At 41.0% G+C, this 23,555-nt stretch overlaps 1 long non-coding RNA gene across 4 annotated transcripts; it reads left to right on the top strand.

Moving 5' to 3' along the window:
- Window positions 1-5,558: 5,558 nt before the first annotated feature.
- On the top strand, window positions 5,559-16,013 carry LOC144369947 (uncharacterized). Of its 4 annotated transcripts, XR_013429796.1 has the most exons (4): window positions 6,062-6,470; window positions 9,586-10,010; window positions 11,240-11,294; window positions 11,822-16,013. It is a non-coding gene; the product is annotated as an uncharacterized LOC144369947 (long non-coding RNA). The 4 variants fall into 4 exon arrangements; XR_013429795.1 differs by having other exon boundaries at window positions 11,240-16,013; XR_013429794.1 differs by lacking the exon at window positions 11,240-11,294.
- Window positions 16,014-23,555: the final 7,542 nt, after the last annotated feature.

The following is a 23,555-nucleotide window of genomic DNA, read 5'->3' on the forward strand; positions in this document are numbered from 1 at the left end:
GTATTCCAACAATATCTGTTGAACAGTTCTTCATTTCCTTCCTGATGTCAAAGTTGCCTTGATTATATGTTTCATATAATTTTAACAAATATCCTTGTTCAGGTCTAGGGAAAGAAAGCTGTCAGTAATTTGGCAAGGAATCACACTATAAATTAATTTTGGGAAAAGTGAAGTCTTTTTCATATTGAGTTGTTATATCATGAATGTAGTATATCTCTTCTATTAGGTTTCCAATATAATTTTATTATTACCTTTATAAACATTTTGCACATATTTTTAGATAATCACAGTTATTCTTCTTTATTTTTATTACCACTATAAAAGTTCCTTTTTAAAATTATATTCTCTAACTTGTGTTGCTAATGTGTTAGAAACACAGTGACTTATCATTTGCCATGTATCCACAATCAGTTCCCCTTTTCTAAGAATTTATCTGCATAATCTCTTGTTTTTTATATGACTGATAATTATGTTGTGAATAATGGCAGTTATAATTCATTCTTTCTGATATATGTAATTTAAAATCTAGCACTGAGATTTGCCTTAAGACATACACAGGTCATGATCAGTTTTTATAAATGTTCACACACGCTCACAAAATGTTTATTCTGACAATAAGATTGAGTATGCTATATACATACATTAGATTAAGTCTATTAATTGTGTGGTACAAATCTATTTTTTTTTGTTTGGTTTTGATACCAGGGATTGAACTCAGGGGTGCTTATCCACTGAGCTACATCCCCAGCCCTTTCGTGTATTTTATTTAGAGACAGGGTCTCACTGAGTTGCTTAGCGCCTCACAGTTGCTGAGGCTGGCTTTGAACTCGAAATCTTCCTGCCTCAGCCTCCGAGTCACTGGGATTCCAAGTGTGTACCATGGTGCCTGGCTCAAATCTACATTTCTTCTTAATCTGATAATTACTAGTGAAGTATATTAAAAATTCCTATCATATTATGGACTAATCAGTTTCCCCTTGAAATTGTGACAGCTTTCATATTTTTGGAGATCATTTTTAGGTTGTAAGTTGAGAACATTTTTTACTTTCTTAGTTTACAAAAATAGAAACACCTCTTATCATTATTTATGTTGTTCTTATACCTCTTCAACTTTTTGCATTAGAGTTTGCTTTGTCTCATCTGACATTTTACACATCCTAGACTCTTTTACTGTCTGTGTGAGTCAGCTTTCCACAACAACTACCTGAGATAATTCAACTTAAAAGGAAAGAATGTTTGTTTGGGCTCAGTTTTGGAGGTTTCAGTCCTTGGCTGGTTGGCCCTAGTGCTCTGGGGCCTGGGAATGAGGCAGTGTGTCCTGGCAGGAGCGCATGGGAGAGCACCTTCCAATCTCACAGTGACCCAGAAGCAGAGAGAGGATAGGAGCGGGGAGGAGGGGCTGGGATCCTGGTTTTTCCATGGAGAACACACTCCCAATGACCACTAGACTCAGCCTCTAAAGTTTCCACCGCCTCCCCACAGTCCAGAGCTGGGGACTAACTCTAACATAGGGGGACTTGGGGGACATTTCATACTGAAGCCATAGCGCTGTCATCACATTTTTTCCCATTATTGTGATGTATTTGAATTTTAGTATATTTTTATACATCCAAATTAACTTATTCCAAGAACTTACAACTTGTTAATTCATACAGTCAATGGTTGTTTATCAATTTGATCAGGCTAATCATTCCTTCTTACACTTCTAATCTCTCAAGTTCAAAATCCTTAAAAAGGACCTGTAGTGACAGTGCATCGATGATATGTTTTGGTTTTGCCTGAAAAAATATTCTTATTTTCCCCAGATTAAAAGTTAGCTTCCTATAAAATTCCAGTTTGGCAGTTATTTTCTCTTTGCACTTTGAGGCTGGTGTCTCTTTGTCTCCAGGCATCACTGTCACTAAGAAGTCTGCTACTGTCAGTTAAATTGTCGTTTTACTGAAGAAAGGAAATCTGACTTTTCCAATGATCATTTTCAAGATTCCTTTTACTTTCTTCTGAAATTCTGCTTCAGTGTCTCTAACTACTGAGATACCCTTTCCATGTCTCTAAAATCAAAACGACAATGGAATTCATTATACACCCTCAGTCTAAGAACACCAGGTCTTACTTCTTTGAACATACCCACTTCTCCCCTGGTCTCCCCTTACTTGTAGAACTCAGATGTATTTTTGACTTTTGCCTTCTATCCTCTGTTTTATTTCTTGCCTTCCTTTTGTGTTTTCCATCTTCTGGATCTTTTTACGCTGCATTTTGGGTCATTTCTTTAGATCTTTCAGTTTACAATTTTATATTAAGGCGTGTTTAATGTGCTCTTTACCTTACCATTGGGTTTTAAATTTCAAACATTGAAATTTTCATTTCTACAAGTTCTTTAATAAACCTATTTGGTATTTGACAGTGCCATTTATTTCCTTTCCCATGTTTTCAGTTCAGTTTTTAAAATATCACTATTTTAATGACACTTAAAAATTTTTACCTGTGGCTTCTATTAACTGAAATTATTAGGGTTCTATTTCTGATGCCTATTTTCTCTATTCATGATGCTTGTTTCTGTGTGTTTCAGTTTTAGAGTTGTGATTTTGGTGGGGAGAGGTACCTGGGATTGAACCCAGGGGCATTAACCACTGAGCCACCTCCCCAGACCATTTTTATTTTTTTTTTATTTTGAGACAGGATCTCCCTAAATTGCTGAGGCTGGCTTTGAACTTGCGATCTTTGGACTTGCCTCAGCCTCCCAAGCCCCTGGGATTACAGACAAGCGCCACCACATCTGTCATGAATTGTTTGATGGGACTTTTCTCCTGAGATGTCTGAGGAATCTCTAGTGTTTCCCTGTAGAATGGATCTATTTCCTCCTTTCTAGCAACCTGGGTATAATTAACCTGGCATTATAGAAATCTATTATCTTGATTTGGGGTTTGCCTGATCATGCAGGTTGTGTAAGTTCAAATCTTACATCTATTTGAGGAAAATTAACATCACCCCTAAAAAAGATTCCCGTCCAGACAGACAAGTCCCTCTTTTTCACTTTCTCTCTTTCCACGGCCCAGACTTTCCTTTCAGCCCATCATTTCAGGAAGGATATTACTTTCACCATCTGAATGAGTTTCACATCCCCCATGTGTGAGCTTGTGTGGGCTTAAGACCATGTCTTCTGCCCCCACAAGACTGCTACATTCAGACCCTTTGGTAACCAAAATGGCCAAATGCCTCTAGGACAGTGTGGGAGAAGTGCCACCTAACAAGCTAGCTTTCACTTCCCCCCTTATTTATGGCCCATGAGTACTTCACACTTTTTTGAAAGCTTGGCCAGGCATTTTGAGTATCTTTATGAAACTATTTCAACCTGTAGTTTTTTCTGGTGTGTGTGTGGTGCTGGGGATTGAACCCAGGGCCTTGTACATGTGAGGCAAGCACCCTACCAACTAAGCTGAGTCCCCAGCCCAGTTCTTGGTGTTTTGTTGCAGAATTTCTAGGCTAATCAGCTGGCATGACATGAAATATTGCATGAAACAAAACTGCAGATTTAAATATTTTAATATTTTCTCCTTTCAGTCTTTTGTTGAATTAATTCATGGTTTTGGAGACCTATGAACCACACAAACACATATATTTAAACTTTTGCAGTATAAACATGAAGAGAAACATTTTTTGAATAAAATATTAGAGGGTTCAATCATCTTTCTTCAGAGTCTCTTTGATATTCAAGCAATATTCTTTTTGAAATGTATATGTTGTCATCATTGTATTTTTTCTTTTTGTAGTTTTTTTTTTGAGGGGGAGGGGTTTAGGGCAGCGACTGCTGCTGAGGCTTGAACCCAGGGCCTTCCACATGCTAAATATGCTCTTATTACATAGTTGCATGTCCAGACCTATTTACATTTTATTTTGAGACAGGATCTCACGCTACTAAGGAGGCTGAGGCCAGATTCAGCATCTTAGCAAGACCATGTCTCAAAATAAAAAATAAAAAGGATTGGGGGTTTATGTCAGTGGTAGAACATCCCTGGGATCAATTCCTAGTACTGAAAGGAAAAAGAAAATGCTGAGGATAGTTGGAGAGGGAATGTTTGAGGATGCCTCACTAAGATGTTTCCATGTCACAAGGATTACTGCTTTATTATACGTTGTAACCATGGCAGCGAGGCTAAATAATGCTCAGAAAATTAGGAAACCTTCTCTCCTTTAGTTACAAGGGTTTTCCTCCAATGAGATGATCTCTTTCATTTAAATCACAATTTATGTCTATAATTGTCTTGTAGCTTCTAGTTACAAGGCAGCTCTGTAAGATCTACATCTTAAATCAATGTATCACACACTTAATTATTTAAATGGGGAAAAAGTCAAACTTCTCTGGTAGTTGTGGGGAAAAAAAAGTAAGCTTGACTAAAACTTCCATCTGTCATTTTGATTTTAGAGACATGAAGAGTTTGAGTAAAACAGATACACTCCATCAATTCCAAGAGACGTATTTTCTAGATTTTACAATTTCCAATATCAGGATGCATGTTAAAAGTCTGAAGTTACAATTATAATCAGTTTAATTTGCTTAGCTATACGTGAAATACATCCTACAGTACCTGGTGTCGGAGGTTAGAATCTAGTCTAGAAACCTAATCTAGCAATGTACTATCAATGATTAGCTAAAATACTAAGCTGAACCCATGGCCGTGCGGCAACAAAGCTTTCAAGGGGATGCATTCTATCAGAGTAGAAATGCACATGTCGCTTATGGTGACCAGGCACTGTTTTTGGAGTTTTACTTCTTCATTTTATTTCTTACAAGTATCATTTTGACTTCATTTTCATTATTAGCTTCATTGTTAGGAGCAGGGCAGTTAAGCACAGAGGGCTCCAGTTGGTCAGCATCCTACACATGATGGATGATTTAGTGTTTCACTTAAAGCGTTTATCTGCTGGAAAGCAACAAGTATTGTTGAAACATTTTATTAAAACATGCTAATTTTTAATACCTGCCAAACAGAAGTCTATTTGCAGAATGAGTAGTCAAAATAGTTTTCCTGAGGCCCTACCAGCAGGCGGAATAATGATCCTCTGCAAAAATATATGGAACCCATAAATATAAGACCTTACATAGCAAAGGGACTTTGCTGATGTGATTAAGGGTGCAGATCTGGAAGTGGGATTATTTTGGATTCAGGTGAGCTCTTAAAAATCAAAGATTCTGGGCTGGGGATATAGCTCATTTGATAGAGTGCTTGCCTCGCATGCACAAGGCTCTGGGTTCAATCCCCAGCACCACAAAAAAAAAATAATAAATAAATAATCAAAGATTCTTTCCCAGCTGCAATGAACCGGTAGACGGAAACTGCTAAGGGCAAGCAAACAACATTTCCTAAATCCTCCAGAAAGGAATGCAGTCCTTTGATACTTAATTTTAACCTAAAGAGACCCTCATAGGACTTCTGACCTACAAAACTATAAGAAATGAGCGGGAGGGGGGGGGGAAGGTGGTGGTGATTGGTTGCAGCAGCAGCAGCAGCAGCAGGAACTGAATCCAGGCTATCTGGGCCACCCTGAACCCAGGAGTACTACACAGCACATGAAACCATTTCAGCACGGGCAGCAACCGTGTCTGGCTCACGCCACGGCGTCTGGGCGCTGTCGGACGGGCAGTAGCCTTGCGGACGGAGCCGGGTCTGGAGGTCCGCGGGCCCGCGCTCCCGGGCCTGGGCTTGCAGACCCGCGGCGGCCTTCGCGGGAGAGGAGCGCCGAGAACTCAGCGGCATTCCTACGCCCGCCTTCTGTCGACAGCAACAGTGGCCGCAGCTGCGATTCACCCGAAGGTGTCTCACCCGAGGCCGCGCGTCCTGGGAGGCGGTCGCTGCCCGGCTCCTTACCACCCATGACCCGACCCCAGTCCCCAAGCCTTTTCCAATTCCTTTCAGCACCAAAGCCGGTTCAGCACGGAGAGCGACTGCAAACCCCGCGATAGTTGCAGTTCCCGCGGGCTTTTCGGATCCGCGTCTCCTGGGGAGAGGACGTCCGGAGGTTGGCCCCGCCCCCAGGAGCCAAGGTCTTCTTCTCGCGATACTCTAGTGACAGCTCGCGAGCCTATTCTCGCGGGATTTCCTCAGTCGGGCTTGGAAGTGGCGGTGGGCTGTGGAGGGAAGCCCGACCCTGAGGGGGAGATTAGCTGGGACCCGGTGCCCACCTCCGGTTCCCCACCGGCGGCGGGGCCCGCGTCGACGAGGGGAGCGCCACCTGGCCAGCCTCACCCAGTGCCCCGGCTCGGACGCCGCCGACCCGCTCGGCTGGGCCCTCTGACCCTCTCCCGGCCCCGCGAGGGGCTTGGGGGCGATGCGCGGAGCGCGGCTGGCGGTGGCGTGGGCCGCAGCTGGCCCGCCCGCCCGCCAGGGGTTCGGTGCCGCTGGGCTGCCCGGCCCCGCCCCCCGGCCCGATGGATCTGGAGGCCCCGAGGTCGCGCGCGGAATCCGCCCGCAAAGGTATGGGCTCCGCGCTTGCCGCGGCGGACACCTGCCTGCGGCGTCGCGCCCGCGCCCCCCCCCCCTGGCCGAAGCGGAGCGCTTTGCTCCCTGGAGTGACAGCTGCCAGTCCGAACCCGTTTAGGGCTGGGACCCATTCAGCTATTCAGGGTGGTGGACCTGGACTCTGCAGTCAGACTCCCTGCAGCACTGCCGAGCCACCTGGCGCAGTGTCCCCGTCTGTGAACTTGGCGTCAGTGCCGAGTTTTTGTGATTGTTAAATTAGACGGGTGTCTGCAGAGCTTTATGCGATTGCCCACGTGGTGCCTAGACGTCATTCTTCATCAGTGTACGCCTGGTGCCGGGCAGGGGGGTCGTTAAGGAGAGGGGCGAAGGTTGCGATATTTGTTTAGTTCGCTTACTTTTAGTGCACAGTTTTAATACGTGCTGTGTTGAGGCAGGGGTTTATATGCTGCCACAAGTCGTCGGGGAGGTATTCTTGTCCCTAAATTAGTAGCTTACCACATATTGAGTGTTTTTTTCTGATTGCTTATCGACTCGCTTTTCCGTTGAGTAAGGTGTTTATCTCATTAAATAGATGAGGAATTGAGGGGTAAGTCTCACGAAGACAGTGCCAGCCTGAACTCTGAGGGCTGATATTGTTGACATTGCCCTTCAGGGTCCTCTAGTATGTACACACGTGTGCCTATAGGAGTCTGCAGGTAAAAGCAAACAGATGAAGCTGCAGAGCAGAGATGGTCACTGGGATGCTCATTTGCAGTTAAATCTAGTCACTTGGCTATTTAGGGAAAGTGCCAGTGGAAGGAACAGAAAGCTTAGGGGCCCAGGGGTGGGAGCCTGCTTGTCATATTCCAGTAGCAAGGAGGGTGAATCAAAGAGGGCGAGAGAACAGATCATGGTCTAGCATTACTTTCAGTCCTCCATTCAGTCCAACAGGAAATCCTCCCAATTGAAGCAGTTTGTTCTGGAGTCTGGATAGTGAGAGATTCCTCCCTAGCTCAGACCCTATCTGTTTAGTTCCAGAAATTATCCAAACTCAGGAAGCAGAAAGATACCCATAAGTTATGTGATGCCCTTCACGTTTTTTTTTTTTTTTTTTTTTGCACATGCTGAACCACTGAGACACACTTCTTAGACCCCTTTCCCTTTTTTTTTTCTTTGAAATTTCATGTTGAGACAGGATGTTGCTTAGGTTGCTAAGGTGATGGTGATGTGCATTAGGGCAAAGGTCACCAAGCTACTACCCACTCACAGACCAAATCTAGTCTGATACTTCCTTTTGTAAATAAAGTTTTATTAGAACTCAGCCCCATTTGTTTATTATCTGCAGTTGTTTTTGCCTTACAGTGACTAAAGAATGTATGGCCTGCAAAACTTAGAGTTAGCAAAAAATAGCTAATATCTGACTTAATACAGATATTACAATAGGCTAGTATTTGCTTTAGAGTGATGGTGGCATGGAGGAAAGTGATATTTTTGAAGTAGAATCAGAAAGATTCTGATGGATTGGATATGGGAGTAATATAAAAAGAGGATTAAGGGTTGACTAATTGTCTTCTACCTTGAAAAGTTAATTATAAATGATCCCAGTTAATCAGATGCAGAAAGACAAGTCATCATTTTTTACATTAATTTTTCTCTGCTTTATAAGATACAATGGCTAGTGAATAATTGGTGCTTCAATCATATGTTGAACAATAGATAAAGAATTAAGTCTTAAAAAGGAGAAGACATTTGCTAGGTAGACAATCTACATCAATCAATGTGTTAAGAGTTGTAGTAAGGGTAACTCTAGGTTTTAATTCTCAAACAGCACTATTGTTAAAACAAGACCCACTGACCCATTTGCTATTTTACTCTTACAGTAGATCAGAGTGTTAATTTCACATTAAAACTCTGTCTTTCAGAATAGTGTAACAGTTCTCAGTTTGGATTGAAAGATTAGTAGAAATGGGGTTTTCCCTGCTTACTTATGATTGCTGTGATAAAACCTCCTCACCAAAATTAATGGGAATTATGGCTTTACTTTTGAGGAACAATTGGTGAAAAATATCATAAGGAGTTATTCTTGCTTAAGACAATATAAACGTCATATTATAATCATGGATGTTATGAAAATCTAATTAGAGATCATTAGGAAGACTCTAAGAAACTACTTACCTTAATGAGAAATGTGTAAGAAAAATAATTCTTAATATTCTTGTGATCATAGTCATATAATACTTTGGATTCTTGCCGTAGAAATTCCATTTGGAAAAATTTTTACTTAGCTTCCTCTATTTGGTACCTTTCAAATTGTACTAATAGTATACTTTATCAAGAACTCCTCTCCATTCACAGTGCTGTATCTTCAGGATGGAAAATAAACAGTTCAGCACAGGATAAGTTTACAAATATAGAGATCAGACTCCTGAAAGAACAATAGGGTCTTAGAGAACTTAGAATTTCCTAAAAACCTCACTATTTGAAACCTAGAAGGGAAAAGGTTGTGACAAAGCTGTGACATCACCCTGTAATTGGAGTTTCCCTTGTCTAGTTGAATACCAATTGGAACAGTGGTTTAGAAGCAGCAATATTGACCATGAAAAAAAAGCACCTGTCTCCAGAGAAAGGAGGTGGGAATAATTTTAAAAAGATGCAGACAGATGAACCACAGAAACATTGCTGTCCAAAGGATTTAGCTTACTTTTTACCAAGTCCTACTCAATCTTAACTTTGTCATATCATGAATAATATATAATGTTCGTGAGTCAGTAGGAGTAGTTAAATCAGTGGTTCACCCTGGCTGAGCATCAATCTCATATTTGAATTCAACAATAACAATGAAACAAAATAATAAAACCAGATGCCCATGACCCATATGTACTGAATCAGAATCACCAGGGGTATTATGGCATATCATCAGGATAAGAATGACAGGAAGTGAATTATATGCCCTTTGTTTATTATAGGACATCTGATAACATATTTTAGGAAAATATCTACACATAAATATATTTTACTTTGTCTCAGTTAATTTAAAAAGATTTTTGGATTCTTTTTTTTTTTTCATGGTAGTGGATAAGATGTTATTTATAAGCTAGATCTGAAAATTTTCTTTTCTTTATTATTGTAGACAGGTGGCTTCCAGGAGAAAGATGTCTTGCTCCTTCTCCACATGATGAAAAACTTTGTGAAGCAAGCATAAAATCTATTACAGTGGATGAAAATGGCAAGTCATTTGCTGTTGTCTTATATTCAGATTTTCAAGAAAGGAAAATACCTCTTAAAAGACTTCAAGAAGTAAAATCTGCTAAAGTTTGCTCCAGGAGTTTTATATTTGATGATGAAGATTTGGAAAAACCATTTTTCCCAGACCGAAAATTTCCATCATCTGCTAATGCCTTTAAATTATCTGAAGATGGAGACTCTATTCCTTATACTATTAATAGGTATTTGAGAGACTACCAAAGGGATGGAGCTCAGTTTCTCTATGGACACTACATCCAAGGAAGAGGGTGTATTCTGGGTGATGACATGGGACTTGGAAAAACAGTTCAGGTATTTATTCTAGTTAGATTATAATTAAACTTCAATAATGTCATTATATTATGTACAGGAGTGGATTCTGTGTGCAAATCTCTATTTGTACTACCATTATGATGGATATTTGTGTGTGTACATGTGTGTGTGTTTGTTTTTGTCTCACCAACTGGACAGAAAAATCTCAAAATTGACTGTCTCTATTTTATCTTCAATACCTATTTAGTACCTTTGAAATATATTATGTTTTGGCATTACTTGACTTTGGTATTATTTTACCTGTGGTAATATTTACATTATATTTATATAAATTAGTATATACTAATATGTATTGATATATATTAATATTTATATTATGATATCAATTATATTTAATATAAACTTTCTTAATAATACTTTAGGAAGGAAAGTATTCTACATTTGGTATAGGACATGGCATGATTTCCTACAGGTCTTTTATGCATATCATTTTGAGTTTCTCATATCACAAGTTTCCTGATCTGTAATGCCTGAACTACTTAGGTATTCAATTGATGGACATTCCCTTAAATGTATACCGGAGTTTGTATATTGTGTACTTTTCTATAGAGGGTATTTTGTTAGTTTTATGTTGGTGTAAACCAAATTACCCCCAAATTCAGCAGCTTAAAACCATACACATTTATTACCTCATAGTTTCTGTGGGTCAGGAGTCTGTGTGCAGCTTAGCTGGGCTCTCTGGCTCTGCCTCTTTCGGGCTGCTGTCTCATGTTGACCTGGGAGGATGCGCTTCCTAGCTTACATGGGTGTTGGTAGGATTTGGTTCCCTGTGGCTTGTGGGACTCAGGCCTCCCATGCTTCTTTGCTGCTTGGACCTTGTTATGGAACATCTCACAACACATAGCTTGCTTTATCAGGAAAAGCAAGTAATAGGGCAAGAGAGAGTGCTAGGAAATGGAAGTCACGGTCTTGTAACCTAATTACAAAAACGTTGTCCCCTCCTTTTGCCACTTTCTGTTCACTGGAAGAAAGTTGCTAACGCCACTTCAAGCTCAACTAGAGGAAGGTTGTGAATACAGAGAAGTGAGGATTGCTGGGAACTCTATCAGAAGCTGCCTGCCACAGGCTCCTTAACTTAGATGTTCAAAGAGGTCTGTGATCCAAAAGGATTCGAGTTTTGAATCTAGACTTTATGCTGAACAGTCACTCTGGGTTTTCAGAAGTGTCTGTCTAGATTGTGATGAAGGCCTTCTGTGTTTCCTTCCTAGTTGAAGTTATGCTATTTTATTCAGTGATACTTCCATTGGTTAGTGGAGCTTAAAGGTAAGTGAAAAACTCAATTTAACATTTAAAAACAGGGTTTTGGTGTGAAAAGGTATGCTAAAATAAAATCCTCCAATATTCATAGCATGTTTGCTTTTAGCCATCCTCTGTGTTTCTTTACACCCAGGCAATGAAGGTGGTTTAGGCCTCCACACGGGAGGTGCTGAGTTGTTTGTGGGATAAGTGAATTTGTTTGCTTGGGAGGGTAGATAACAAGAATAAAGAAAGGAACCTTCGGGATTTGACCAAGATAAGTGGAGAAGTTCTAAAGGAAAATAAGAAAGCTCTGGTATGACTAACTTTACATATACTTGTACTGTTTTGTATGTACTAGAATGTTCTTTAGTATTCTTTGACTAATCATTGCGTGTGTATCTTCAAAATCAGAAACGTGACGGTATTATAAAAAATGACCATCTAAAATGAATACAGTTCAAATTGTGCACATTTAGCCTCAAATTAGAAGCTCATCTTTCATGCCCAAGCTCCTGTTTACAAAGAAATTCCCTTTATTTTCCATTTTACAGGATTATTTTTAACGGCTGATCTTACTGCAGAGTTGCTGGTTTCCTTGGAAGGCTTTGAGCTGCTGTGTTATGTACTCTGTGCCATGAAAGTCTTAGGAAATAGTTTTTGTACTGATTTGATACCAGGCTGGATTTGTCTGATCCTTTGGGACTCACTTCTTTGATTATTGTTGTAACTTGAAGAATAATTTCTACGTAAATAGACCATTTAGCAGAGCTTCTATAGATATAGATTAGATATAGATATAGATATAGATATAGATATAGATATAGATTGAACCAATTGAAGAAATGTAGACAATAGTTTATGAGTTCATTCGAATTTCAAAATACTATCGAATTGGGTAATGAAAATAGACCAGCGGCGTTTACTATTTTAACTATGGTTCTGTCTTCTTTTCTTCTTCATCCCCTGGTCCCTTTTCCTAATTTTAGCCTCTACGTTTTCTCCTTTTTATTTTCAAACTTGGTCATATAATGAAATTAAACTTTTTTTTTGAGATGAGATATCACTACATTCTCCAGGTTATTCTAGAACTCCTGGATCGAAGCAATCCTCCTGCCTCAGCCCTCTGAGTAGCTGAAACTATAGGCACCCAGCTTTTTCTAAAGCTTGTTTTACATACCAAATATTGTCTTTCCCTTATTTTAAATTTAAGAGGAGACAAATTTGATATTTTGTATTCCACCAGGGGTGAGGATTGAAAAATGTCCATTTGGTGTGGTGACAAAGAAGTCATTAGTATCTTCAGCAAAAGCTATTTTGCTGGAGTTTGTGTTAATTTTATATTGAGTAAATGAAAACATGGAAAGGAGAAGTGTACTTACCTCTTTAAGAAATGTGACTTTGTGTACTATAGTGTCACAGCCACATCAGTGTTTATAGCAGCTCAATTCACAATAGTTAAGCTATGGAACCAATTCACATTGAGCTATGGAACTCAATTCACAATAGTTAAGCTATGGAACCAATTCACAATAGTTAAGCTATGGAACCAATTCACAATAGTTAAGCTATGGAACCAACCTAAGTGCCCTTAACAGATGAATGGATAAAGAAAATGTGGTACATATACACAATGGAATATTACTCAGCCATAAAGAGGAATGAAATTATGGCATTTGCTAGGCTGAATGTTCTCTCTGATATGGCATTTGCTAGGCTGAATGTTCTCTCTGATATGCGGATGCTGACTCACAATGGGGTATGTGGGGAGAAGTGACAGGACGTTCACCAGATTGAACAGGGGGGAGTGGAGGCACAGGAGGGGGAATGGGAATGGGAAAGAGAGCAGAATGAATTGGACGTCAATTTCCTATATTCATATATGAATACATGACCAGTGAATTCCCCATCATGTACAACCTCAAGAATGGGAAGTTATGTTCCATGTACATACAATGTCAGAATACATTCTACTGTCATGTTTAACTAAAGAGAACAAATAAGAATAAAAAGAAATGTGACTTTGGAAGGGGACAGGAGTGACCTAGTAGCAGTTGAAGGAAGTGATGTGGGATTTTAAAGGAGTTTCTTCTTTGTGGTTTTATGTTTGGGGATCAGACATTCTTAAGTATTTTTTAAGTGAATTGAAAGGTTCTAGTTAAGAGGGAATAGTTGAATATGCAACATACATAAATATATGTACACAAATAGAAATTAACAAAAAGTAGAGTTGCATGATCACTACTATTTTATAATCAGCTTTTTTTTCTATGTTGTCAAAGCTTTTAAACTGATTTTTTTCTCCAACATCTTATCAAACTTTTCAAACAAAAAGAAGAGTTAAAAGAATTGTGCAATGAAAAGCTATATATCAGCTACCTAGATTTTGTTAACATTTCATTCCTCATGGTTTTATCACATACCTATCCATCCATCAATCTAACTTTTGCTACATTTTAAAGTGGCAGACATCTGTATATTATATCCACAAACACTTAAGTATGTATTTCATTAACTAGAGTTCAATACTTTTAAGTAGCCTCTGAGGAATAGTTGCCTAAAATTAAAGTGAATATATATATAAGGAGTGAAAAAATATATATATATATACTTTTTAATGCATATATCATTCACATATATTTCAATGTATGTGTGTTTATGTGGGTGCCTGTATTTAATTAAAATAAGATTACAAATCATAAAAAGGAAATATCTTCAACATACTGTTCAAGGAGTTTTGAAGTGTATATGTCTGGTAATCAATATGTTGATCAAGATACAGAATGATTCTTTCATTCTACCAAATTTACTTATGACCCTTTCCAGTCAATACCCTGGTTACCTGAACTTTTCATTACACATTGTCTGTGATTCAGTGTTAAATTATATTCCAAGATGTTGTCGGAGTCCAAAATGTTATGAATATTTATATGAAGAAATTCAATCATTTCTAAGCTTCAGTTACTTATTTTTGAATATAAAATTTTGAATATAAAACTTTAAGCTTAACTGATTCAAATACTTACAAAGTGTAAATTCTGAGCATGTATCAAAGATCTTTTACTTAGGTAATATTAAAAATATTTAAATTGTCTAATGCTTAAATAAGGTTATTTGCCTCCTTTAATTTATGTGAGCCAGTTTGTTCACATTAATCTAATCCCTGAATTATTTAATAGATGTTTATTTTGTATTCTTTTGTTTTCTTTTTCCTACCCATGCCCCTTCAGTGTATATTCTCACCACCTTTTTGTCCCTAACCCCTCAATCAACTGAATTTCACTTTACTGAATTGATCAGAATACCTGTCATCTAGACTTTTCCAGCACCTAACACAGTGCCTGTCATGTAGTAGGGAGTAAATACAGTTTTATTAAAGCATTAATGAATTTTAGATTGAATTGGGTAATAGTATGGTTCTGTGGTTATCGCTTTTATTTAATTACGTGCCAGGCTTTTTAATGGACATTTTTCATTGAACATTTGTATTAATTAGGTATTATTGCCTCTATTTTATTGATGAGAAAGTAAAATTTATAGAGCAGTTGTATAAATTGCCTATGGTCACATAAATAGTATAAAGCTGGTTGGTCAAATTCTGAAGTTTTGCTGTAACTCTTGCAAATTAAAATGCAAATTTTGTTAGACTATTTTAAGGCTTAGGATAAGATTTGACCATTCTTGGTATAATATTATTTTGTAATCTTTTTGACAGCATAATTTCCTCAAAATCTACTATATTATAACACTTAAGATTATGTATAGGGAACCAAGTTTCCTTACTTTAAAGGAATGATACTACAAAAATAGCTACTGGTTATTGGATTATTGATATGTACTAAAACACATTATATACTTTTTTTTGCTTTTTCAAAGAACAAAAATAACTTTGATGATGCCATTGTACACAATGAGTTCTTATAAAAATGTAAGCTATAATTTTTTTTTAATTAGGTGAAATACACATAACATAAATTACCATTTTAAAGTATACAATTTAGTGCACTTATAATGCTGTACAGCTCCCACTTCTCTCTAGTTTTCCAAACTTTTTCATCATACACCCATATCCATTGTGTAACAATTTTTTTTATTTCTCCCTTCCCTCATCCCATAGCAGCTGTAGATTTTCCTGTCTCCATGGATTTTCCTCTTCTGAATATTTCATATAAAAGAAATCATGCAATATATGACATTTTGTGACTGATTTCTTTCACTTATGGTAGTGTTTTCAAGTCTAATTCAAGTTGTATCCTGCTTCCTTTATATGGCTGAAAAATATTGCATTGTATATATATATATATAACACAGTTTATCTTTTTATCCTTTGATGGACATTTTGACTATTATGAATATTTCTTCTAAAAACATTAATGGACAGGTTCTATATAGACATGTGTTTTCATTTCTCTTGTATGCAATTTTTGTAGTGGAATTCCTTAGAGTGGAATTACTGGGTCATCTGATAATTCAATTTTTTTTTTTTTTTTGCCTTGAGGAACTAATCATACCATTTTCCACAGTGCCTATACCATTTTACATTCCCACCAACAATGCACAAGGTTTCCTGTTTCTCTGTCTCATAAATTTTATAATGTCTTTTCATTATAGCCTAGTATTTATAAAGTGATATCTCATGATGAATTCAATTTGCATTTCTCTAATGCTGTATGATGTTGAATGTCTTTTATGTGCATTTTGGCCATTTGTATATTTTCTTTGGAGAAATAAATATTTTAAATCTTTTGTCTGCTTTTTAGTTGGGTTGTCTTTTTTATTATTGAATTATAAGAATTCTTTAAATATCTTAGATATTAAACCCTTATAGAATATGATTTGTAAATATTTTTTTCCCATTCTTTAGGTTGTCTCTTCATTTTCTTAATACTGTTTTATGATGCACAAATTTTTTTTAATTCTTATAAGTACAGCTATTTTTATTTTGTTGAACAAGCTATAATTTTCATGAATGTGTGTGTTAATAAAAGAGAGTCATTCATTGGTTCTAGGCCTTTGACTTGAGCTAAACACCACCACAGGTTTCTCTGGGTCTCCTATGGCTCCGAGGCAGCAGATTTTGGGACTTCTCCTTAATAGAGCAGTCGGGTCGTCAGCACTCACTCCTTTCTCTCTGTACATCCTCTCAGTTCTGTGTTTCTGGAGAACCCTCACCAATGGGACGTGATGAGGAAAGATGATCCACATGTGTGCCTTGCTGGGTCCTGGCTTTCCTCAGACCATGTGGTCCTGTGCTCTGCCCAGATTCTTGGGGCAACAGAGAGGAGGAAAGGAGAGAGGAAGACACACTGTGGAGGGTAAAGGCACCTGCTGCAGGGCTCACGGGGCAGCACGTGGTGGCCGAGCTGTGTGGGAGGCAGTGGGTAGGAAATCAAGAAGGCAGAGGGCTAGGAGGACAGGGAGAATGCATCTCCTTTTGGTCACAGTTCTTCTGGGTGCTCAGACACCAGCAGACCATGCTTGGTATGCTGAATACCCTTCAGTGATCTGGGCAACAGCACCTGTGAGCCGTAGGAATCAGCTCTCAGTCCATGAACAAGGGCCCTTTCCTTAGACCATAGTGTAGCCACCACTCCATGGATCAAATGCTGAAGCCTTTATACACAGCATAGAGTGGAAACTTCCAGAATGGTGAACAGCTTGGTGAGCAGGTCAGTGTGGACCGGCACTTCAAATGTGGGTGTCCTGGGAAAGGAGAGGTCGGGACTACTTTTGTATCTTTTCTCAACAAACTCATTAATTCTTAGAGATAACTGTATGCAAACCAGGAACAAGGGGGCTTCCTGAATCATCATGAAGTCCTAGCTTTTCTTGGAAGGAGAGGATGTCCCCACAAAGGGATGGGGAGACTGATTCCCCGGAAGAAGAGCTGATTGATCTTTGCATGTCTGATCAGCATGGCTGGAAAGTGCATGTGAGGTCCCCTGATCAGGGGCCTATCTTGGCTCCCTCCTCAGTGCCATCCTGAATCCTAAAACCCATGATGTCACTGGCATCCTTGTTCTCTGAAGCCACCTGCTGTGGCCTGAATGTATCTCCCCCACCCCCAAATTCAGGTATTGAAATCTAACCCCCAGCATGAGAGTTTGAGCAGGTGGAGGCTTTGGGAGGTCTTCAGGTGGAGGGTGGAGGCCCAGAGGTGGGATCAGTGTCCACATAAGAGAAAGCCCCAGAGCGCCCTGGTCTCTTCCATCATGAGAAGAGTCAGTGAGATGGCGCCATCTTTGAATCAGGAAGCAGATTTTCACCTGATGTGGAACGTGCTGACACCTTGTTCTTAGATTTCTCAGCTTCCAGAACTGTGAGAAATACCTTTCCATTGTTCTGCTATAGCAGCCTGAACAGACTGACCTCCCCTCCTGCCCTCTCCAGGCCTCTAGCCAGGGACCGTTCTGTGCTTTTGTGGGTCCACACAATTGACTGGACTTGCCTGGATGATCCAGGACAATCTCCCTATTTTCAAGTCCCTGCCCCAGTTACACTTACCGAGTCTCTTCTGCCATCCAAAAGAACACATTCCAGGTTCCAGGTCCCAGGGCGTAGGCATCTTTGGGGCATGCCACCTGAGACGGGGGAGAGAGAGCCTTTAATGGGGACATGGAGCCCAAATAACCACAGGACCTTCCACTGCAGGGGAAGGAGGGCCCTCCACGGAGCCTGTTCTCCAGATGTGACTGAGGAACTGTGACCAATGGCACTTGTTTTGATTTGTGCTGTCCCTGAAGAAAGGACATAATCGGATGGATTTTTCAGTGAAAATACCACTAAGAACGTGGGCTAGATCCCTAGTGCACCATGTCTTCAGAAAAATGGTCATTTTGAGATGACGGGCACCTTTCCTTAAGATATCCTAGAAACCCAGAGTAAAATCACGGATCTGCGAGAACACCCGAGGGGACCTTCTATGTGAAGAGGAGTGAGAGGGCTCACCCTGGGGAAGCATCCCAGTCTTTAGGGTGTTCATATTGATAAGATTCACTTTAAAAAGGCCCAAAACCCACAAGCTCCACGTGTGGTCAACTGCTGCAGAGAGCAGGGGTGACATACGAGGTGAAGGAAATAGAAGTCTTGTGGTTCCGTAGCTGGTTTCATGATGAGTGATATTTCTCTAGAAAAACTGCGATCCGTTATGCCATCATGGTGGACAGCTTCAATGCCACTGTGGCCTGGCACCTGATTTCAGGGATGGGCTGACTTTCTGTTCCAAGTTCAAGGTCACAGCCCAGTGGGTGTGTGTGTGTGTGTGTGTGTGTGTGTGTGTGTGTGTGAGTTTGTGAGTATCTTCCAGTTATCCACTATAGGCTGTGGGTGCAACTCCTTGGTTGAGGGCTTGCCTAGCATGTGGGCTCCATTTCTAGTCCTCCTTCTCCCCAAAAGACACCCCGTTATCCACTGCTGTGCAATTAATTGCCCAAGACATAGTGACATACTGACACTATTTCATTGTTCTGAGTTCCATGGGTTTTGTGGGACTAGTCAGAGAACTCTGCTGGTCCCCCTTGGGATCCCTCCTGTTAGTGGTTCAATGGCAACAGGGCTGATCACCAGGGAAATGCTGTGCCTCTTTCCCTCTGTAGTCCTAAGGCCTCTCTGTGGAGTCTCTCTAGCAGGTAGACCGACTTTTCAAATCAGGAGTTGTCAAACTTACCTGTCAAGAACCAACTATTTGAGCTTTGTAGGCCATGTGGTCTTGTCACCCACGTTTCTATCTCTCTTGTTGTGACATAGCCACAGACAGTGCAAGAAGATGGTCATGGCCGGCCATGATGACACTTTATTCACAACAACAGGCAGTGGGCAAGATTTGGCCTGCTTCCAGGGTGGCTCCAGAGTCTCAAGGGCACAAGAGCAGTCATTCCCTCTGTGAGCATCCAGCACAGTCCAGGCACAGAGTCACTAGCCACACTCGGCTGGCTAAAGTAGGTTACAGGTTCAATCCAGATGCAACATTGGGGGAGCAGGGGATTTCTTCTACCCTCTTAGGTTCTGTGTATGGGACCCTGTCAATTAAATTGGTAAGAGATAAACCAGAGAGAATTTTATTTGAAGTTAATATTTTATCAACAAATATATATTAAAAAACTAAATCACATTTGATGTTAATAGTTTAATTTTACTTATTCAGAGACATCAAAAAAGAAAAGAAAACCCCAAGAAGCTGTCACGACCCCTTGCCCGCAAGGAAGACGCAACTCGAAAATCTTCTTTTAGCGGTTTATTCAGGCCCTTGATATTTCTTCTACTTATCCCTCGGATGCCCCTCCCAGCCTTAATATAGCATCTCAAGCCCCAATGCGAAGCTGCACATGGAACTTTCTCATAGGGTGCTGAAAAACCATGCGCCAACTCTCCCAAATAAGGAGTTGTTTGTCACATACCACAGCGGAGCCAGCGCCATCTTGTAATGGCGACCATAATCTGCATAAGTGGCAGAGGCGGCTCACCACAGTTCCCCCTTTCTGTTTTCTTAAAACAATACAGGCGAGAGTAGAGGTCCTATCCCACTGTGCAGAATGGCTGCATAGTATGGCTCAGTCCTAAGGAGGCGCCTTCCCCAGATCTGACTCCATATCAGCTGATGCCTTTTTTCGTGTGGCGGGGCGTGGACACGTCAAACCCGCATGCAATAGGACATGCTCCCCTTGAGGTCCCGGTCCACTGCGGGATCACTCAAGTGCAGTGCCTTGCCTCGCATCCTGTATCGTGATGATGGTGAACAAAAGGGGGTAGCTGGGACTACCTCTGTAGGACAACCACAATTAAGTTGGCGACACCCTGAGAGAAAGGCACGGGCTTTAAAGCCATAGCTAAAGACCAGTGTGGAAACCCTTCTGCGTGCAATGGCAACAAGACCTGCAGAGTGCAAGGGCTTTCCAGCACTAGAAGAAAGACAAAAGAAGGACATGTCGAACCCAGTGCAATGTTAGAATAACTTGGGGTGCAACGACCATGTCAAAGGCACTAGTGTGGAAACCCATCTGCGTGCAATGGTAGCAAGACGGGCAGAGTGCTAGGGCTTTCCAACACTAAAAGAATAACGAGGAAAGACATGTCAATCCCAGTGCAATGTTATAATAACTTGGGGTGCAACGACCATGTCAAAGATTTACTGTTTAAGATGCGCAAGCCAGACTTGAGGTGAGTTGCCATTTTCTAAAGCTGCAAGAGCTTGTATGATCATAGCCTTATCGTGAGCACTGCGGGCCTTGAGACGACAGAGAAACCACAAACAGAGGAACATACCAAAGTAACACATTGCACCAAAAATGCCTACTCACACCCACTCTTTAAAAAAGGAAAAGGCAGAAGATATCCAATCTGTGAATTGACCCAAAGTCACGGGATCAACACGGGTACTATTCAAGACAGCTATCTGAGTCAGTTGAGACTGGATCATGTCTTCCGCTGCCATGGACCAATTCCCGGCCAAATAGTCACCGATGATGCGGGAAGCATTCCTGGAATCATTAAATCATGAACCGGCATTGGCATTGGCCATGCCCGTGCCACTGCCCACCACTGCATTGGTGTCGTCTGTGCCATCGGCACCAGCACCAGAGCCAGAGCACTTAGCAGAATAAAGATCCTCATCACAGGATTGCTGTGGTATCACTTGTTGCTGGTTGGTTGATGTCAAGACTCTTCTTGTCAGGCGTTCAGGGACCCACAACGGTTCTGTGCGATCCTGGGGAAAAACACATACAGATCCTCGTGCCCATGTCAGCACGGGGTTGGGGCCGTTCCATTGGCCCGTAAGAACATCCTTCCACTTAACATAGCCAATCACAGAGGGCTGAGGGGACACATGTCTATCGGCCGCAGAGCGACCATGAATATCCAAATTCAAAAAATTAATGGTAAAGAGAGCTAAGGACAGGCGTTCTTTAGGAGTGTGCTCAGCTCCTATTCCCCCTTTTTGTTTTTGCAAAGTTTCCTTTAAGGTGCGATGAGCATGCTCAACAATGCCTTGTCCTTGAGGATTATAAGGTAGACCATGAGTAAGGTGTACTCCCATAGTAGAACAAAAAGATGTAAATTGCCTGCCAGTATAAGCAGGTCCATTATCAGTCTTAAGGGATGCAGGTGCACCCCATGCTGCCCATGCCTCTAGGCAATGAGTAACAGCATTACGTGCCTTTTCTCCCGATAAAGCAGAAGCATAAATAATTCCAGAGCACGTATCAACAGAAACATGAACATACTTGAGGTTACCAAAGTCAGGTATGTGTGTCACATCCATTTGCCAGACAACCAATGGCTTTAACCCCCGTGGGTTCACTCCATAAGTAGGGGGATGAAGAAACGTGACACAATGGGGACATTGTAATACTATTTGAGGAGCATCCGCTCTTGAAATGGAAAAACGCCTGCGCAGCGTCAATGCATTAACATGGAAATTCTGGTGAAACAATTTAGCCCCCTCTAAGGAGGAGGCCAAGCAGATCAACTGACCTCTAGTGGCTGAGTCCGCACAGGCATTACCCTGTGATAACGAACCAGGAAGAGAGGTGTGAGCCCGGATGTGCATTGGATAAAAAGGAGCAGTGCGGCTACAGATAAGCTGTTGAAGCTGATCAGAGTAAGCAGATACATTATGGGCATCACTAATAGCTCCCATGGCCTCCAGGACTTTTAGTGCTTGTACCACATAGATGGAGTCCGAAATGAGATTAAAAGGAAAAGAACACTGCTTAAAAACCTCAATAACAATTTGTAGTTCTACCCATTGTGGATTTCCAGGAGCAAATTGACGCTGGACAGGGGGAGAATCATTAATTACAGAAGCTCCCATTCCAGACTTGGAACCATCAGTAAAGATGTTAACAGCCCCCGGAATTGGACTGGTTGAAGTTACTTTAGGGAAAATGATGGGATGTTCCTGAACAAAATGGAGTAATGGATGAGAAGGGTAATGATTATCAATATTTCCTTGAAACGAGAACATAGAATAGCCCAGTTGTCTAGATTAGCACACAAAACATTAATTTGAGCTTCAGTGTAGGGTATAATAAGAGAAGAAGGTGATTTTCTGAAAAATTGAGTGCTTTGTTGAATCCCTTTAAGTGCCAATGCTGCAACAGCATCAGGATAATATTCTAAGGATTTTCCCGGGGATACATGTGGGTGGATCCATAGTAAAGGCCCATCTCAGCGTTAACAGCCCTCCATGTTTGGGCATGGAAAGCTCTCCCCGAAACACCCCCACCGTATGGTGGTGGATCCGGAGGATCATTTATACTGAGCCCCTGTTTATTTCTGTTCCCTTCTCCTATATCTACACTCTCTAGCTGACGAGACAGCCTCCCAAGCTCTTCCTCCTCATCCTCTTCTTCCTCTGACCCACTTTCGCATGGGGGTGTACACAGCGTACTGAGATCTGGATACAATCGTCTCCTCCCCTGTTTCACGTCCTGCACACTCCCATCCTCCTGAGATATCTCACTTTTTGTTGTTGCCGTTTCTGATTTCTCCTCATGTAATTGCTCTAGAACTTCCTGTCCTTTAGTAAGTGCTTCCTGACATCTGCTATCTGTAAGGCAACTACGGACCATCTTCCAAAGGGGTATCACCCCACCCTCTAATATGCCCTGCTCAGAAGCAAAGTCAAGATCTTTGCCTAATTTATCCCAACTAGGTATAGTAAGGCTGCCTGAAAATGCAAACCATGGTGCAGCAATATCTGCCTTCTGTAAAAATCTCTGTAAAGTACTACGCTTTACTTCTAGTCCCTTGGAACGTAACAGGCCATCTAGGGCCAGGAGAAGCGGACTTGAAGATGCGGCACCCATGACACAACAAAAGAAGCACAAAAAACAAAAGAAGCACAGAAAACAAAAGCGAAAGTAAAAGCGAAAGTACACATTGCAGCTGCAATAAAATATAACGCTCTCTCTTTATTTGCAGAGGAGCAAATACCTTTTTCCCGCTCTCTCTTTCTTTACAGAGGAGCTGCGGATCCCACTTACCTGGGACTAACTGGTGCACCACCCCTGACCGCTGAAAGTTCTGGTTCCCGGGTCTCGGCACCACTTGTCGCGACCCCTTGCCCGCAAGGAAGATGCAACTCGGGAATCTTCTTTCAGCGGTTTATTCAGGCCCTTGATATTTCTTCTACTTATCCCTTGGATGCCCCTCCCAGCCTTAATATAGCATCTCAAGCCCCAATGCGAAGCTGCACATGGAACTTTCTCATAGGGTGCTGAAAAACCATGTGCCAACTCTCCCAAATAAGGAGTTGTTTGTCACATACCACAGCGGAGCCAGCGCCAT

Source organism: Ictidomys tridecemlineatus, chromosome 13 (assembly GCF_052094955.1).
Source record: "Ictidomys tridecemlineatus isolate mIctTri1 chromosome 13, mIctTri1.hap1, whole genome shotgun sequence".
NCBI classification, from domain to species: Eukaryota; Metazoa; Chordata; class Mammalia; order Rodentia; family Sciuridae; genus Ictidomys; species Ictidomys tridecemlineatus.